Source organism: Salarias fasciatus, chromosome 5 (assembly GCF_902148845.1).
Source record: "Salarias fasciatus chromosome 5, fSalaFa1.1, whole genome shotgun sequence".
Taxonomy (NCBI): Eukaryota; Metazoa; Chordata; class Actinopteri; order Blenniiformes; family Blenniidae; genus Salarias; species Salarias fasciatus.
The window spans coordinates 32,201,659-32,221,643 of NC_043749.1; the positions used below are offsets into that span (position 1 = coordinate 32,201,659).

The window sequence follows — 19,985 nt, forward strand, 5'->3', positions numbered from 1 at the left end:
TTTGTTTTACATGTTAATGGGACATTTTTGGAGGGGAGTGGGGGTCATTTTACTTTTCGTTGGGGTGGGGGAGGGGGTGAGTATTTACTCAACATTCATGTTTGATTTTTCATTAAAATAATTGTTCATACAAGACCAAAAACTAAATTTCTACTGAAAACAAATCTGTTAAAATGTCATGTTTTGTATTTTTTTGCATGGATGTCTGCTTATGACAAAAATATTTACATTCATGTTTGGATATGATACAGTTTGTTTAAATTACCCCCAATTTCCAGTTAATTCCCATAATTCCATGGAAAGGTTCTAATTTGGAATATTTCCAAAAATTTGCCCAGCTTAACTTCCCATGGAAAGTTCTGGAAATTGTACCGGAAATTTTCTGCCCACTTTGCAACCCTATTCCTCTATAATCTGAAATAAAGCCTCATTCTGCTGGTTCTGCTCCGTCGTGATGACGAATATTCCAGATGGCGGCCAGCGGTCCGACTCGTACGGAGACGGGTTGTTTAACGGAAGGATGGATGGACGGAGCAGAAGAGCCCGGACGATTCTGAAGTTAATCCAGAAAGAAGAGAAACTCTGTTCACTTCCTGGAGACGGCAGAACGTCGCGGCTGAACCGTCCAATCAGAACGCTGCACAGAGAGCAGCCAGTCCTCTGCTTTCCCATCAAAACACCCAGACCAGGAACAGAACTCTGAATGAAAAACACCCTGGAACCAGACTCCGTGAGGGTGGAGGACCTCAGCTACAGCCGCCTGCGGAGACAACCGGGTCCGGCCGGTTAGAGTCTGGTTCCAGCCCGGTTCCAGATCTGGTTCCAGCCCGGTTCCACTCTGTCACATTCAGGAGGGACGTTGTTTCCCTCGCACGCCTCAGGACATTCTGGCGCTCTGGTCTCACGCCAGCGCCTGATCCCGGCTGGACCGACCTTTGACCCCACAGAAGGGGGAAACGTCCACTTCCTGTCTGTCTGTCTCCATCTTCAGCTCTGAGACACGGAGACTCATCCCAGCCCTTCCTAAGGGTCTCCAGGGTTCTGCTGTCCTGACAGGATGGAACCTCAGTGGACCTCCTGGGGACCCATCTGTCAAACATGGCACACAGAACCCAGGACCAGAGCAGAAACCTGGGACCAGACCCAGGACCAGAGCAGAACCCGGGACCAGACCCCAGGACCAGAGCAGAACCCAGGATCAGACCAGACCCAGGACCAGAGCAGAACCTGGACCAGACCCAGGACCAGAGCAGAACCCGGGATCAGACCCAGGATCCTGCAGCTCACTGAGACCAGCTCATGTTCACAACTTTAAACTTTAAAAAATGGCCGCTTTCTTATATTCCATTTCCTCCGACATGTAAAGAATTTCACTGTCTCTTTTCATTCATTTCATTCATTTCCCCCTCGATTAAATCACGATTCTTTCATTGAGATAAAATAAAAGTCTTTTTTCTAGAAAGTTGCTGCAGAATTTACAGAAAAGAGGCTGAAGCTTCGACCAGGAGCTTCCATCAACTGGTTCCTCCTGCTGGAGGTTCCGGAACGTTCTGCAGCTTCACTGCTCACACATTAACACGAGTGTGTGTGTGTGTGTGTGTGTGTGTGTGTATGTGGTGTGTGTGTGTGTGCGTTCTCAGCTCGCCCTCTGCTCGTAACTCCCTCCGCGCCAAGGCCATGGCAGGAGGAAAATCTCCCAGAATGCACCTGTCCCCCCGCCGGGGCTCCGGGCTGACTTGTGGTCTCTGCAGCCGGACCAGGTGGACCGGGTCTTCCAGGCTCTGCGTCGAGGACCTTCAGGTAGGTTCTGCACCCATACCCGGTACCTGACTGGACTCAGTTCACCCTCAGTCCAGCGGTTCTCAACCTGAGGCTCTGTTCCCACCAAAGCGTTTGGCTCAACCTAACTTACGTAGCGCCCGTGGTGGGGCCGGGGAGCCACAGTGTGACACGTTTTTCTCGTTGGGTCGACCTACTTCTGGGTGGAAGCCGGGGCCGCCTTCGAGGACGAGGTCCGGAGGTCGACCCCGGCTCCATCTAGATGCGGTGAGAACACGGGTCTTTCCCCGGGTCCAGCCAGCGGTTCGCCGCACTTTTGTCCGTGCGAGGCTTCCGTAGCGCACGTAGGAACTGTTACTCTGGGCGCCACATCGAGCACGGCGGAGAGGAGCCGGTCTTCCCTTCTGAAAGTCGGCGATTGTCCGACCTGCAGAAAAATCACGTACAACAGAACCACCGTTCTGGCTGCGTTCCGTCTGCAGAACGGAGGCACCGCAAGCACCGTCTGCGGGTGCCTCGCAGGCCGCTGGAGGAGGTTGCCAGATCTGTTGATCTCCCCGTAAACCCGATTAACTCAATAGAAATACCCAAACCGCCATTCTCGGTTGAAAATGCATGTTGAAACTGATTGTTAATTAAAGAAAAAAAAAACTCTTCATAAACACTTAATCATTTCATCAACCGTCAGACGTGTTCAAAAAAGAAGCTTGATTTGGCTGAAACCTGCCCAATCTGGCAACACGGAGCTGCTCCGGTCCACAGAGCTGTTTTGAGCCATTTTGGAGTCTTTTGACTTTTCTGCAGTGACGAAGTTCAAAACCGTTCATTCCTCTAAAGCGTATAATGACTACATGACGTTGTTTGTTCTGTATTTAGAATATTAAGGCAAAAACACGACACAGATTTTATTTTGGAATCACTTATTTTGGAACAAGTATTCCGCGTCAAACCGACTTGCTTCTGTCTGGTTTGACGCCCTTTTGGTTCGACGGTGAGAACACGATTCAGTTATTTATGAGGAGGCTGGTTTACAAATTCACTCTTCCCTAAAGGGGTCCTGGCTCCACCAAGTCGGTGTGAACGCGCCCGTGAGGCTCCCGTCCCTCCCTGCCGCCACACCGCATGGTCGAAGCTGCAGCACCTGAAACACCTCACTGCCGCTGCGCTGGACTGGATGGCTCCAGGTCCATGCTTCGTGTTCCGCGTTGGTCCTGCGACGGGGAAATCGTCATGAACTCCCAGTCTGCTCGGTTCCCCGCGGAATCGATCCGCGGACGTCAGCGTGGAAGCCAATGTTGTGCAGTGTTGGCGTACACGCCGGTTTCTCCGCATGCGCCAGAGAGCGCCACGGCGAAACAAACCATGATGGACGCTACTTCGAAAAGTAACTCAAGCCATCAGGGCTGTAGCTCCGCCCACAAAGACACCCAGAGAGGGAGACACTGGAGGATGGAAGACAGCAGACTGTCTGGAGGGACGAGAGGGTCTGCAGACTAAAGTGAAAGGATCTAAAGTCTCGGCGCCGCCCCGAGATTCAGGAACAAGAAGAAGGCAGAAAAAACTCTGATGGTAAAAGATACAGACTGACGACGTCTGAGCTTCATTTACCGTAAATAATCTGGAATGAAGGAGCAGAGACAGTCTGGAGACCCGGAGACGCTTCTCCAGGACGAGAGAGCATCAGTGCGCCTGGACGGAACGCCGTGAGAGCAAAATGTTGAGTAATGATAAGAAATAATCAACAGAGTACCTCGATTCACACATACTCAGAAAGTTGCAGCTCCAATCGTAGGGCAGCGGTGGTGACGGCTGTGACGAGAGTAACTGTTTGCGGTGTAAAGGCCCGTTCACACCGCCAAATGATTTCTGTGTTTTGCGTCCAAATATAATTAAAAAAGCCTCGGGGAGCGAAGGTTCACCAGCGCCGAAAATCCCGGTGACGCGTCATGACACATTTTTGCGGTGCGTTGGGGCGTTCGGGCGTCGGCGGTGTGATTTTGGGGCGCGGCACATTTTTACGGCCAGTGCTGAAGTTGGGGAAACCTGAACTTTTGACGCAGCGTTTTTGCAGCAAACCACTCAGAGAGCGTCTCCATGGTGACGTAGGTCAGGGGGCGGGGCCGGGGAAAGCCACTCTGGCGCAGCTCCTGGAGCAAACGGTGAAACTCACCAAACTCCGACAGTCTGTGGATAATATCGTGCACCAGGCACGGCGGACTGTCTGCCGGCGGCGGCGGCGTCTGGCTTCATTAAGCAAATACCACTCGCTCACAGGGTTAGCCATGGTGCTAAGCTAACACAGGAAATAGCCCCGGAAGCCCCGCCTTCCCACCACAGAGACGCGATGCATCAACGCAGAGTCCCTCGGGGGCGGCGTTGTTCAGCGTCGGACCTCAAAATTGACACGCGTTCAACTTGTTGCGTTTTTGCGTTTTTTGAGGCAAAAGCCGAACGCGGCTTAACGGTGTGACGGTCTGCAGGGAACATCTGGAGGGGCACCAGGCCGAGATGGACTTCCTGTCTTCACAGCAGAGAGAGAGCAAGAGGAACTCCAGACTGGTGAGGAGGGGGGGGCCGTGTGTGTGTGTGTTGTGGTGTGTGTGGTGTGTGTGTGTGTGTGTGTGTGTGTGTGTGTGTGTGTGTGTGGAGTATGTGGTGGTGGGGGTGGGTGGTGGTGGTGGTGGTGGTGGTGGGGGGGGGGGGGGGGGGGGGGGGGGGGTCTGGCTGTGGAGGATTTGGAGTCTGCAGACTGTCAAGTGATCAGCTGATCCTTCTCTTCAGGCTTTCCTCTACGACCTGGAGAAGGTGATCCACCACCGGCCGCCTCACTTCTCTGGTTTCCTCTGGATTCTGTTCGGGTGGACTCCAGAACCTGGACTCAGGAGGCCCTGCTGATCCACAGTCTGAACCCGGGTGTGTTTGTGTTCCGCAGGAGATCCGAGCGCTGGAGAGGTTCATCCGGCGGCTGGAGTTCCAGATCAGTAAGGTAAAGTCTCGGAGCAGGTCTTCAGACTGAGCCAGCTGGTTGGTTCTGTGGGAAGGAACCAGAGGGAGGGGTCCCAGGTCCCGGGTCCGGTGCTTTAATGGTACCGACCGAGTTCTGCTGGAACTACAGAGTACCCGTTCACGTACCGTGTTTGTTGTACCTGAACCGAGACTGTCAGGGACTGGAGGAGGAGGGAGTCTTCCATGTCGGACCTGAACACCGGAGCATGAAGTCGTCAGTAGCTAGCTGCTAGCATGTCAACCAAGCAAGCAGACTAGAAAGAGCTCCAACGCACGGCCCCACTTTTTTAAAAACAGCGGGAGATTCCACTCGCTGTGGCGGGAAAATTGATCGAGAAGCTCCTGGCTCAGAACAAGGGTTTCTCCAGGAGAGACCAGCATCCTACACTGTTAGCACGCTAGCATCTATTAGCACGCTGGCATCTATCAGCATGCTAGCCTCCGTTATTACTTTAGCATCTGTCAGCACACTAGCGTCTGTCATTGGTTTAGCATCTGTTAGCACACCATCCTCCGTTACCATGTTAGCATCTATCAGCATGCTGGCCTCCGTTATTGCCGTAGCTTCTGTTAGCACATTAGCATCCATCAGCACACTAGCCTCTGTTAGCATGCTAGCCTCCGTTAGCATCTGTTAGCACCTGAGCCTCAATTATCACGTTAGCATCCGTCATGCACTCTAGCCTCCGTTATGTTTCGTGTTAGCATGCTAGCCTCTGTTATCATGTTGTCACACTAGCCTCCATTAGCATGTTAGCATCTATTAGCATGCTAGCATCTATTAGCATGCTAGCTCCATTAGCGACTCGTCTGCCGCCAGCAGCAGCAGATGAATATTTATCACCACATAAACACACAGAAGTCATGAAACTGGTACCGCGGAGTTCCAGTCCCGGGTACCGGGAATCCGGGGACTGGTACCGGTACCGTGTGGGTTCAGATATGAACCCAGATCCGTGAGGGACATCCGTCCAACTAATCCCTAATGCAGAGGGAGAACGTGCAAACTAACCTCCAGCCAGAGCAACCCAGAGCACGGCTCAGGTTCTGTTCTGTGTGTGTGTGTGTGTGTGTGTGTGTGTGTGTGTGTGTGTGTGTGTGCAGGTGGAGGAGCTGTACGAGTCGTACTGTATCCAGCGGCGGTTGAGTCAGGGAGCCGTGAACATGAAGAGAGCCTTCAGTCTGTCTCCGTCCAGCCGGGCGTCCCGGGAGAGCCTGCTGGAGCTGAACCGCAACCACCGGCACAGCCTGCAGGTCCAGACACACACACACACACACACACACACACACGCATACGCACACTGCTGACTCGGGATGGGAATTCTTAAGAATTTAAGCATTACCAATACGATTCCTTGTGGATTCTTACAGAACACTAACAGGTGTTTGCAGGATCTCTAATATCTTCATCCTGGACAGAAGAAAAAAAGATCCATGTGACAACGAAAAGCCTTGCCAGTCACCCCGGCTTCATCTTTTGGTGTAAATACAGTCGAACTCTGGAGCGTCCTTCTGACGTCAGGCTGAAAAGCTCAGAACCAAATAACGCCGGGCCGGGCTCACACTGGATGTGGTCCGGCTCCGGTCTGGCTCCGGTACTGAATTACCGCCCTACAGTCACTACAACGCCTCCGGTGTGTCTGCCGTCCACTGGAGGAGGTTGCCAGATCTGCCGCTCTCTCAGCCAAAACATGTTAAACCGTCCAACAACAGAAAGCACCTCAAACTTCTACCTCTGTAGAAAATGCGTCTTAAAAACCGTAAAAACCGGATTTGCATCATAAAGACGCCGCAAGCACAGAACCATTTCATCAACTCGCCCGACATGTCCTGAAGAACCCTGGCTGTGCAGAAACCCGCCCAATCTGGCAACACAGAGCCACTCTGGGTCTCCATGCCATTTTGGAGTCGATTGACTTTCCTTCCATGACGAAGAACAAAACCGTTCATTCTTCTGAAGCGTATAAAGACGACATCACTGTTTGTTCTGTATTTGACTGGAAGAATAAAAAACAAAAAACAATGTAAAGGCAAAATCACGACCCAGATTTATTGTGAAATCACTTATTTTGGAACAAGTATTGGTTTCCTTCTGGCGCCGACTCGCTGGACCACCCCATTTTGAGAACACCATTTCTGGAAAAACATATCGTCTTATATTCGGGCCAGTTCGGTATTTAGCAAACAAAATCCCACGTCATGGCTCATTCTGAATCTTTCAGCTGAAATGGAGCATGATTTGGATTTTAAACTGTTTCACATGCAGAGACACTCCATGTGGGATTCGAACCATCCGCCATTTCCAGGCTGAGACGCTGAACAGTCTGATTGTTATGAGAAAAAAACTTCATTAAACTGAAAGACACAGAAGAGCAACACTGGATTCCACTGAAATGTTCATATTTGACAATTGAACTCATCTGAACCTCCAACAACCCCGAAGAGACCCGGACCCAGACCCGGACCCAGACCCGGACCCAGACCCGGACCAGGACCCAGACCCGCACCAGTCCTGAAGACCAGTTCAGCACACCTGGATGACGGAGGCTCCAGACCCGTTCCAGACCCGTTTCAGAACTGTTCCAGACCCGTTCCAGACCCGTTTCAGAACTGTTCCAGACCCGTTCCAGACCCGTTTCAGAACAGAACGGGGAGAAAAGCTGGAGCTGATCAGTGAATCCAGACGAGTCATAAACCTCCAGGACGCAGGATGTCCTGCATGGAGGGAGAGAGAGGCTGATGTGGGCTTAGCTCTTCTTCTGCGTCTCTGCAGGACATGTCCACCATGGAGGAAGAGCTGGAGGTCCTCCTCGGAGAGCTGCACATCAAAATGAAGGGTACACACACACACACACACACACACACACACACACACACACACACACAGGTCTCCAGCTGACGTGGTTTCCGCTGGCAGGTCTGATCGGCTTCGCTCGGCTCTGCCCCGGAGACCAGTACGAGGTGAGGGACCTCAGCAGGACCTGATGAGCCTCCGGGCAGCGGCGGCGCCCGGCAGCGCCCGGCGGCGCCCATGGCTTTCATGACTTCACAATATCCTGACGTCAAAATCGACTGAGGCCGAAGAAAGTGTTTGAAAACACACCTGATGCTGATCAGCTGGGTTTCGTCCCAGTAATCCCAGTAATTCCAGTAATCACAGTAATCCCAGTCATCGCAGCTTTCATCTGTTCTGATAAACGACCCATATCAACCTCGGTCCAGAAGCTCATCAGAACACGTTCTGATCAGGAGTTCTGGATATTTCAGGTCACTTTAGTCAAACCAATCAGAATAAAGAGTAAAACTTCATTTTCTTTATGAGTGGGTTAGCGGCTTATCACTGTTACTCTGTAACTGAGTAAATACTGATGGAAGGAGTAAAGCAGGAATTCCTCTGAGGCCAGAGCTGATGTTTTACATGACGTCCTGATGCTGTGGTATCCCCCCTGCTTCCTGACGCTGTCCCCGCTGTCCCCCGGCGTCCCCGCTGTCCCCGCTGTCCCCCGTGTCCCCGACGTCAGGTGGTGGTGCGTCTGGGCCGGCAGCGCTGGCGGATCCGGGGCAGGATCGAGTCGGACGACTCCCAGTCGTGGGACCAGGAGGACATGGTCTTCCTGCCTCACATCCACCACAACTTCGAGATCAAGGTAACGGCGACTCCGCCCATTTTCTACTGGCTCCACCCGCCGCTGACTGACGCCGCCGGCTCGCTCCTCCAGGTGACGGAGGCCAAGGGTCTGGGCTGGCTGCTGGTCGGCGCCGTGACGTGCGCCAGCGCCGACTTCTTCGCCGTGAAGCCGCGGCTCATGCTGGTGGACGTGACGGAGCTGGGCACCATCAAGCTGCAGCTGGAGGTCAGCTGGAGGTATGAGCACGGCGTACAGAACCTCCTGTTCCCTCTGGAGAACCTCTGTTTCCAGGAACGTCACAGCAAGTCAGAAGCCTGCTTTACTTTCAGTCAGGAGTCGAACCGGCCACCCGCCTCCTCGGTTTCTAGTAAAACATCTGGAGACACACCAGATCCAGAGAGGTCCACCTCATGAGATAGGTCCCAGAGCAGCTGCAGAACCAGTCCCCGTGTCGAGACAGCTGCAAGAGCAGCTGCAGAACCAGGCCCCGCGTCGAGACAGCTGCAAGAGCAGCTGCAGAACCAGGTCCCACGTCGAGACAGCTCCCAGAGCTGCAGAACCAGGCCCAACATCAAGACAGCTCCCAGAGCTACAGAACCAGGCCCCGCGTCAAGACAGCTCCCAGAGCTGCAGAACCAGACCCCGCGTCGAGACAGCTCCAAGAGCAGCTGCAGAACCAGGCCCCACGTCAAGACAGCTCCCAGAGCAGCTGCAGAACCAGGCCCCACGTCAAGACAGCTCCAAGAGCAGCTGCAGAACCAGGCCCCACGTCAAGACAGCTCCAAGAACAGCTGCAGAACCAGGCCCCGCGTCAAGACAGCTCCCAGAGCTGCAGAACCAGACCCTGCGTCGAGACAGCTCCCAGAGCAGCTGCAGAACCAGGCCCCACGTCAAGACAGCTCCAAGAGCTGCTGCAGAACCAGGCATAATGTTTAGACAGCTCCCAGAGCTGCAGAACCAGACCCCGCGTCGAGACAGCTCCCAGAGCAGCTGCAGAACCAGGCCCCACGTCAAGACAGCTTCAAGAGCAGCTGCAGAACCAGGCCCCATGTCAAGACAGCTCCCAGAGCTGCAGAACTAGACCCTGTGTCGAGACAGCTCCCAGAGCAGCTGCAGAACCAGGCCCTGTGTTTCTAATTCTCTGAAGCTTCTGATCACTTCCTGTATTCCAATCAGTGTGTGTGTGTGTGTGTGTGTGTGTGTGTGTGTGTGTGCAGCCCGTTGGACAGTGTCAGCCAGCCCAGGCCTCTGTCCGTCTCCAGCAGGAAGAGTTCGGTCTACAGCTGGACGGCGCCGAACACGCCGTCCTTCAGTGAGAAGTACTTCATGGTGGGTGAGACGCGTCGGCGTGTCGCTCCGGTGCGGAAATCGAACCCGCCGCCCTGTCCTCACTCGAGCCTGCAGTGTGTCGCTCTGCTCTCTCTCCAGTCGATGGTCCGGCAGCTGCAGGACGAGGACGGCTCGCTCCCGTCCCTGCTGTCCCCGGGTCGCCGGGCCAGAGGGGGGGGTGTCTCTGCTCAGCTACCTGTCCCACCCGTCCCACGGCTCCGCCGGCCGCAGAGCCTCCGCCCGGCCAGGTGTGTAGCCCGCCCCGCCCTGCCCCGCCGCACAGGCCCCATCCTGCCTCCCTCTGCCCTGTCTGCCCCGTCCCGCCCCGTCTGGAGGGACTCATGCCTCGTCTCCCTCTGACAGCCTGCAGGGGGGCGCACGGCGACCCGTCCAGCCCCAGTCCGGGGGGCAGCCAGACCCAGCTGTCCCTGGGGGGACAGGAGCAGGTGGGGAGCCGTGTTCGAATTCTCCGTCCTCCTCAGAGGACAGTGGGACTCTGGAGAGGTGAGTCTCCGTCCACCTGTGTCCCGGCGCAGCATGGAAGGACCCATCGCAGCCAGCCAGGCAGCGTTGAGCTCATTTATTAGCCGCGAACGCAGGGCAGCTGAGCTGAGCTGAGCTGAGCTGAGCTGAGCTGAGCTGAGCTGAGCTGAGCTGAGCTGAGCTGAGCTGAGCTGAGCTGAGCTGCAGGCAGGGACACCGGGACACACGCTGACAACCCACAACGCACCGACAAGGACAAGCGTGGGCATGCAGGGCTTTAAATAAGGTAGACACAGGTGAGGCCACTGAGGGCACTAACAGAGGTTCGTAGACCAGGCAGGGAGAACATGAGGAGACAGGGCATGCAGAAATGAGAAAACAAAACCAAAACCGGCCCAGAGCGCCCCACATGGCCGGAGGGGCACAGGGCGCGATAACCTGCTCCTTCTGACCATGAAACAGGAATGAAGCTTTCATCCGATCCAGGGTGCAGCACTCCAGACCTCCTGAGGAAGAGCCCGGGTGGAGGAGCAGAGCCGGAGGCGGGCCGGGCGGAGGCGGGCCGGGCGGAGGCGGGCCGGGCGGAGGCGGGCCGGGCGGAGCAGGTGCAGGTAACCGTCCAGACCAGCAGGGAATCAGCCCCTTTAAAGCTTAACAGCCTGCGAGGGTTTTGGGTTCTGGGTTTGTCTCGGTTTCTTTCTTTGTCCCCTCCCACCCCGTCCTGTCTTGTGCCGTCCAGTTGTTCTTGTCTCGTCTCACTGTGAGTTCTGTTGCTCTCAGATCTCAGATCTCGGTTCTCTGGTCTCGTTTCTTCCAGAACTCCTCAGGTTCTGGGCTGAGTCCTGTCTCGCCGTCCGATCATCCCCCAGTGGCGTCCCCTTCGTCGTCCCGTCCTCGACCGCTGCCCCGTCGGCGGGGGAGGAGGCCAGAGCCAGGCAGAGCTCGGGGCAGAGCTGGGGGCGGAGCTCTGGCCCTCCGGCTGGGAGCCCTGATGGCCGAGGTGGAGAAAGGCCTGCAGGACCAGGACTGCTGGGACCGGCGGCTCCGGGCCCTGGACCACCAGATCCTTCACCTGGGAACCATCCTGAAGGTACCGGGCGATCCGCCGTGGAACCGTCCTCGGACCGGAGAGTGACGCCGGCTGTTTCCCACTCCGATCCAGAACGACCTGTCCCTGATGAGGAGCCGGGTGGAGGAGGAGGAGGTGGAGGAGAGCCTGGAGGTGGAGCAGGTCCTGGAGAGCTTCGACTTCCTGTCGCAGGACTTCCCCGTGGACGAGGACGCGTCTCGTTCCGGCAGCTGGACGCTGCAGGACAGCGGGTGAGAACCCGACCGAGCGCCGGCCACCCTTCCCAGAACCCCGTCAGAACCCGGTCTCCTGTTGTCTCCGTCAGCATCGGCTCTGTCCGGCGGAGCGGCCCGAGGAACCCGGGCCGGACGCCATCACAAGACCCGCTGCCCTTCACCCCGTTGACTTCTGGGAACTGGAGTCTGGACCAAGCTCTGGAGACCCATCTGGACCTCTGCTGCATCCTGCTCCAGGTACTGAACCCATCAAGACCGGGTCCACAGTCTGGTCCTCCATCTGGGATCTGTGACATGAGGACATGTTCCAGAGGGAGACCGAGACCGGGTTCAGACCAGGTTCCTGATGTTCCCTCAGATGCTGAGAACCAGCACCTTCGAGGCGTCCAGGACGGAGCTGCTGGACGAAGTGTCCCTCCAGGCGGACGTTCTGGACCGGGTCAGCGCTCTGTTGCTGGAGGACAGCCGCGGCGTCTCAGCAGGAGACGGTCAGTCCAACACCCGCCCGTCCCGGCGGCTTCACGGCGTGAGTTCTCCATAACCTCCATGTTCTCCTGCAGTTCTCCGCAGCGCGCAGACCGGCCGGGACCTTCTGCTGTTCTGGGACGAGTGCGGCGGCGGTGGCGTCCGAGGCGGCGGTGGCGGCAGCGGCGCCTCGCCGTTCTGCTGCTCCGCCGACACGTTCTGCAGGACCCTGAAGAGGAGGTACACCCACAGGGTGAAGGCCAGGCAGCCGGGACAGGCGGACAAAGGTACCGACATGCCAACCTGCAGTTCTGTCAGGAACCGTCAGAAACCGGCCTGATCCAGTCCCACCACAGAGATCGGCCGGGCAGGGGGGACGGGCTGGAGATGGCCAGGACCCGGAGAACCGGGGACCAGGTCTGAGGAGAGAAATGTTTGGAGGAGTTGTTTATAAAAACTCTGTTTTCACGACAAAGTCTCCAAGAGGAAGCACCAAGCTTCTGTTTGGGAGTCTGTTTCCACGACAACGGAGCTCAGACTGACTGGAAACTGTCCCATTCTGTCTCCGTGGAAACGGGGGGAAATGCAGCTTCTCACTTCTCCTGGTCCTGGTCCAGATCCCAGTCCAGATTCTACTGGTCCTGGTCTAGATTCTCCTGGTCCTGGTTCCAGTCCAGATCCTCCTGGACTTGGTAGTTTTAGAGTTGACAGTCACCATAGCAACAGTCCAACTGTCCGCGCTGTTTGCAAAATGTTGTCTTGTAAATGTGAAACTTTTCTGCAACAAAACGATGTTTTGACTTGAACCGTGGTGTAAACTGGGTCCCAGAGTCCCGAAATCATTAACTCTCCACAGTCCAGTATCAGAGTGTCAGTAAGACCAGGTCCACTGAGATCTGAACACAGCTGTAAGCCTCTGAGTCCAGAACGGTTCCTGTTCCTGGACCGAGGACTCACTAACAAACCCCCCCTTGTGGTTCCTGTCCTGCAGTGTTCTCCCAGCTGCTGCAGCAGGTCCAGGCCCCCTGCAGGGTGGTGCCCGCCCCCCGGCCAGTCTGCAGCCCGGACAGGGTCTCCGTCTTCCAGCTGTGGGTCTATCTGAGGCGCTGGAGCGTCCAGGAGCTCGGGCAACACATCCAGCGCCTGTCCAGAGAAGGTACCACCTCCGGACCCGCCTCCAGACCAGTTCAGAACCTCAGAATGTCAGCAGGACAGGACAGGTTCCTGAACGGGTTCCACTGAGACCCGGGCTCGTTTTGAAACCATTATCACCCCCTGCTGGAATCTCCCCGGTATTACAGCTTTTCTGCACTTGACCGTTTTACCAGCGGAGGCTAATGGTGCGTTCCCACCGGACGCGTTGCCAGCGTCACGGCGTTGCTTTTAGATTCAGAGTCTATGGTGGACGAGCTTCAACGGACCTAACGCGCGTCAGGCGCTTTTAGACCGTCGCTTTTTGAGCTTTTCAGACGTTGGCGACGCGCGTCACGTGTTGCAGGCGTCAACGCCTGAAGTTGGGAAAATTGAACTTTGGAAGCGTCAACGCGGAGCGTCATCCAATCACAGACGAGCACTCTGAGCGCTGATGTGGGCCAGAAGGTCGTCAAACCGGCCCGGGAGAGGCGGAAGTACCGCTGAAAGCGAACCTCATCCTCACGCAGTTCCTGGGGCAAATGGTGAAATTCGCCAAATTGCGAACGCCGCTGCAGGATGGGATGAACCCAAAAACGTCGCACAGGCGCCTGACGATGCCCTTTTCTGGCTTTCTTTATTAAATAAAGCCGAGCCAGTGTCTCCATGGGATCCGCCATTGTCAACATGAAGACAGGACACAGAAGCTCCTCCCAGTCCATCCAAATGTAGGTCTTCACCACACCTCCAGAAACATGGAGAAATCGTGATGAAAGCGGAATCAAAATGATTGAATAGTCCAAATAAACTTTTTCAGAATGTACACTTTCGACCCAGTCAGGATTTTGAGAGGAATCTTGACAAGCCGATCCTCCTGTGAGGTTTCACCTCCTCCAGCTGGAAACATCGTAAAGACTGTTGTAAAATGCTTCTAAATCGGACAGTTTTTGTCTTCCTCCTCTTTTTCATAACCCAGATGTCCGAGTTTAGACTGAACAGTTTCTAATCTCTCTGAGGAAAATGATGAGCGTTATGTGTAAATTTGAACACGCGTCGAATTCCACACTTTACATGCGTCAACGTTGAGGTGTCAGTGAAGCCCGTGAAGCAACGCGTCCGGTGGGAACGCACCATCAAGCTGCGTTCACACCGCCAAAAGCTTTCCGCGATTTTGCGTCAAAATACAATTGAAAACAAATGGGAACGCGCGTTCCAGCCACGACGAGAAGCGACGCGTTGGGGCGTTGATGCGTCGGCGACGTGATTTTGCGACATGTCGATATTTTGTGGCAAACCAATCAGAGAGCGTGTCTATGGTGACATAGGTCAGGGGGCGGGACCGGGGAAAGCGACACTCATCCTGGCGCAGCTCCTGGAGCAAATAGTGAAACTCACCAAACTCTGACCGTCTGTGAATATTATCGTGCACCCAGGCACGGCGTCCTGTCCGCCGACGGCGTCGTTGTCTGGCTTTATTAAGCAAATAAAGCCAAGCCACCCACTCAACAGGGTTATTCATGATGCTAAGATAACACAGGAAATACGTCCGGAAGCCCCCCCTTCCCACCAGACGCGACGCGTTTGACACGTTCGGTGTGAACGCAGCTTTTGGCCCGACATTGTTCAGCATCGTACCTCAGAACGCGCGTTCAGCTTCTCACGTTGACACGATTTTTGACGCAAAATCGCGTTCGGTGTGAACGCGGCTTAACGTGGCTTAACGCTAACGCTAAGACTAGTCGGAACCGTGGCGTTTAGAATATTAGTGAAACAGACCACACAACAACAACAAAAAAAAAAAATACTAATTACTATAGTAATAATAAAGGTAGAGTTTTAATAATAATAATACATTTTATTTCACAGCGCCTTTCTTGACACTCAAGGTCGCTTTACAAAAAGATTAAAATAAATAAAACAACAGACAACATAACACAATGAGTTAAAAACAAAGATTGAGGTTACAGATGACAGGCGGATTCAAACAGATGAGTTTTGAGTCTGGATTTGAACTGAGGCAGAGAGTCGATGTGGTGGATGTCTGGAGGAGAGAGTTCATGAGGAGGAGCAGAGCGGCTGAAAGCTCTGGGGGGGGGAGAGGGGTGAGGGAGGGGTGAGGGAGGGGTGAGGGAGGGGTGAGGGAGCAGTGAGGGAGGGGTGAGGGAGCGGTGAGGGAGGGGTGAGAGAGGGGTGAGGGAGCCATTGAGGGAGCGGTGAGGGAGCAGTGAGGGAGGGGTGAGAGAGGGGTGAGGGAGGGGTGAGGGAGCAGTGAGGGAGGGGTGAGGGAGCAGTGAGGGAGGGGTGAGAGAGGGGTGAGGGAGGGGTCAGGGAGCGGTGAGGGAGGGGTGAGAGAGGGGTGAGGGAGGGGTGAGGGAGCGGTGAGGGAGGGGTGAGGGAGGGGTGAGGGAGCAGTGAGAGAGGGGTGAGGGAGCCATTGAGGGAGGGGTGAGGGAGCAGTGAGGGAGGGGTGAGAGAGGGGTGAGGGAGCGGTGAGGGAGCAGTGAGGGAGGGGTGAGAGAGAGGGTGAGGGAGCGGAGAGGGAGGGGTGAGGGAGCGGTGAGGGAGGGGGGAGAGAGGGGTGAGGGAGCCATTGAGGGAGCGGTGAGGGAGCAGTGAGGGAGGGGTGAGAGAGGGGTGAGGGAGGGGTGAGGGAGCAGTGAGGGAGGGAGTGAGGGAAGCAGTGAAGAAGTAGGGGTGAGGAGGGGTAGGGAGCGGTGAGGGAGGGGTGAGAGATTGGGTGAGGGAGGGGTCAGGGCCAGCGGTGAGGGAAGCAGTGAGCGAGGGTTGCGGGAAGCCATTGAGGTAGGGGTGAGGGCAGCAGTGAGGGAGCACGTGAGGAGGGGTGAAGAGAGGGGTGAGGGTAGGGGCGTGAGGGAGCGGTGAAGGGGAGCAGTGACGGGTAGGGGTGAGAGAGGGTGAGGGAGGGGTGAGGGGTAGCTCGGTGAGGGAGGGGTGAGGGAGGGGTGAGGGCGCCGTGAAGGGAGCGGTGAGGGAGCAGTGAGGGAGGAGTGAGAGAGGGGTGAGGGAGGGGTGAGGGAGGGGTGAGGGAGCGGTGAGGGAGGGGTGAGGGTGCAGTGAGGGAGGGGTGAGGGAGCAGTGAGAGAGGGGTGAGGGAGCCATTGAGGGAGGGGTGAGGGAGCGGTGAGGGAGCAGTGAGGGAGGGGTGGAGAGAGGGGTGAGGGAGGGGTGAGGGAGCGGTGTGAGAGAGGGGTGAGGGAGCAGTGAGGGAGGGGTGAGGGAGCAGTGAGGGAGGGGTGAGAGAGAGGGAGGGGTGAGAGAGGGGTGAGAAAGGGGTGAGGGAGCGGTGAGGGAGCAGTGAGGGAGCGGTGAGGGAGGGGTGAGAGAGAGGGAGGGGTGAGAGAGGGGTGAGAAAGGGGTGAGAGAGGGGCAGAGGCAGTTTATATTAGGTAGGTGGAAGTATGCAGACCGAGTGATGTTATTAATGTGGAAAGAGAGTGAGCTGGAGGACGAACCCACAGACCCTAACCTGAGGGGAGGGGGGACACTGTAGAGCTGTCCACTGTGAGGGACAACCTGTTAGGTCTGGACAGTGAGGACTTGGTGCCAACGAGAAGAAGTTCTGTTTTATCACTATTTAATTACAGGAAATTTGAGGAGAACCAGGATTTAATTTCCGAGATGCAGAGGGTGAGGGAGGAGGGGAAGGGGAGTCAGGTTTGCTGGAGAGAGAGAGCTGGGTGTCGTCCGCGTAGCAGTGAACATTAATACCAAATTTCCAGAAAATGTTGCCCAGGGGAAGGAGGTGTATGATGAAGAGGAGGGGCCCCAGGACGGAGCCCTGGGGGACGCCAGAAGTGACGGGGGAGGGCTGAGAGGTGAAGGACTTGAGCTGGATGAACTGAGAGCTCCAGTGAGGGAGGAGTGAAACCAGAGAAGGAGTGATGCCAATGGAGGAGTGATGCCAATGGAGGACAGTCTATTGGAGGATTGCAGGAGGATGAGGATGGAGATCAAACCGTGGTCAGCTGCCATTAGAAGGTCATCTGTGATCTTTAACAACACTGTTTCGGTGCTGTGGCGGGACGGAAGCCGGACTGGAATCGCTCATAAAGACTGCTGAGGGTGAGATGGGAGTGGAGCTGAGAGGCGACAATTTTATCTAAGATTTTGGAGATGAAGGGAAGGTGAGTTATGGAGCGGAGCTTATTGAAGTTGTTGGGGTCTGAACCAGGTTTCTTCAGGCTGACGGCTGCCGATTGAAAAAGAGCGGGGAACAGTTCCAGAGTTCTGGACATGAGGGACGGTGGGACAGTGGACTGGGGTTAGACCATCATGAGACAGATTAGTTTTCCCCAACTGATGATGTGTGAATGCAACAGCGATTTGCAATCAGAGAACCCCAAGACCAAGACCAGAGCACCCCCAGACCAAGACAAGACCAAGACCAGACCAAGATCAAAGTACCCCAGACCTAGCCTCGTGAACCAGCCCCGCCCACTCCACATCCACGTTTGGATTTAGTAGCTGGGGGTGGGTCTGGGGACAAGCCAATACAAACTCCGTGCAGGGGGCGTTGGTTACTCCTTTGACTGACAACGCACTTCGGCCAATCAGCGCTTCAAACAAATGCGTCATCAACATTTGTTAGCTTCTCTAAGAGTTAGCTTTAGCTCTTTAGCTCTAGCTTCTCGACACACAGACACGCAAAAACGTCTTTTTCTGTTAGAAACTCACCAGGCGCCGACTGTTGCTCTTGCTTGATTGTTGTAATACTTGATATATTGGCTGTAACTTTACTTATTGCAGCTTTCAGACGATGGTTAAAGTCCGTAATCTCCGCTACGCTCGTTGATGACGTCACTTCCGGTTTAGCCGCCGGAATTTGCCAAAAAAATTTGAAAACAAAAAGCGGCAACGCTGATTGGCTCGGCCATCTCATGGCCGAGCGCATTGTCTTTCTATTGGCTTGTACCCAGACCCCCCATCTACTAAATCCAAACGTGGAGTGTGGTAGTGGGCGGGCGGGTTCACGAGGCTACCCCAGACCAAAACCAAGACCAGAGTACCCTAAGACCAAGACCAAGACCAGAGCACCCCAAGACTAATGCAAGACCAATACCAGAGTACCCTAAGACCAAGACCAAGACCAGAGCACCCCAAGACTAATACAAGACCAATACCAGAGTACCCTAAGACCAAGACCAAGACCAGAGCACCCCCAGACCAAGACAAGACCAAGACCAGACCAAGATCAGAGTACCCCAGACCAAAAACAAGACCAGAGTACCCTAAGACCAAGCTCAAGACCAAGACCAGACCAAGATCAGAGTACCCTAAGACCAAGACAAAGACCAGAGCACCCCAGACCAAGACAAGACCAAGACCAGAACAAGATCAGAGTACCCCAGACCAAGACCAAGACCAGAGTACCCTAAGACCAAGACCAAGACTAGAATACCCCAAGACTAAGGCAAGACCAATACCAGAGTACCCTAAGACCAAGACCAAGACCACAGCACCCCCAAGACTAAGGCAAGACCAATACCAGAGTAACCTAAGACTAAGACCAGAGCACCCTGAGACCAAGACCAGAGCACCCCAAGACCAAGACCAGGGTCGACTTCGTTCCTTCAGTTTTGTTGCTGTAACCATTTAGTTTAGTTTTTTTAAAGGGAAGATTGTTTCTTGTGTCCACACTCGTCCCTCAGGGACGTTCTGTCCTGGAGGACATGGAGTCGTGGGATCAGATCTGATCTGCTTTGTGGTGAGGTTCCTCTGGAGAGCTGGACGTTCCTCAGACTGCTGCGGTACTGATGGGTCTCAGGGTCTTTGGTCCTGTGAGGACACTGAGCAGGGTTCAAACCAGGGTTCCTTAGAGCGGTTCCATCTGGAGCTCATTAAAACTAACGGGCCCAACAGAACCGCAGCCCTCATGACATTAAAACATGTGGAACCGGTTCGGGAACCTAGAACACAAAAGAACCCTGAATGGGCGGAGCTTCAGCACCGAGACATTCACCGCCATTCCTCTTTTCCCAGAGTACATCCTGTCGGCCCTCAGGGGCCCCAAACGGAGGCGGGCTCTCAGCAAGCTGCGGGGGAGGAGCCTGGCGGAGCTCCTCCCCCTCAGCTCCACCCTGCAGACGCTGGCCGGCCTGCTGACCGACTCCAACCTCAACGTCTGCAGAGCGGCGGCCGGCTGTCTGCGCAGAAGCGGCCGGCTGCAAGGCCCTCCGGAGCCAGGTACCGTCCTGTCCACCCAACTGTCCACCGCCTGAGGACGACTACCACCGCCGGGGACGACTGTCCACCGCACGGGGGCGACTGTCCACCGCACGGGGGCGACTGTCCACTGCCGGGGGCGACTGTCCGTCCACCGCCGGGGACGACTGTCCACCGCACGGGACAACTGTCCACCGCCGGGGGCGACTGTCCACCGCCGGGGACAACTGTCCACCGCCAGGGCGACTGTCCACCACCGGGGACGACTGTCCACCGCTCGGGACGACTGTCCACTGCTGCGGACGACTGTCCACTGCCGAGGGCGACTGTCCGTCCACAGCCGGGGACGACTGTCCGTCCACCGCCGGGGACGACTGTCCGTCCACCGCCGGGGACGACTGTCCACCGCACAGGACGACTGTCCACCGCCGGGGACGACTGTCCACCGCCGGGGGCGACTGTCCACCGCCAGGGGCGACTGTCCGTCCACCGCCGGGGATGACTGTCCGTCCACCGCCGGGGACGACTGTCCACCGCCGGGGACGACTGTCCACCGCACGGGACGACTGTCCACCGCCGGGGACGACTGTCCACCGCCGGGGGTGACTGTCCACCACTGGGGACGACTGTCCACTGCCGGGGGCGTCTTCAGGGACGTTTCCTGCTTTTCCCTCT

The 19,985-nt window shown here is 55.8% G+C and overlaps 1 pseudogene; it reads left to right on the forward strand.

Moving 5' to 3' along the window:
* The window catches only part of LOC115388514 (RIPOR family member 3-like), a 36,746-nt pseudogene extending 16,830 nt beyond the window's left edge, over positions 1-19,916 (forward strand).
* The last annotated feature ends 69 nt before the right edge of the window (positions 19,917-19,985 follow it).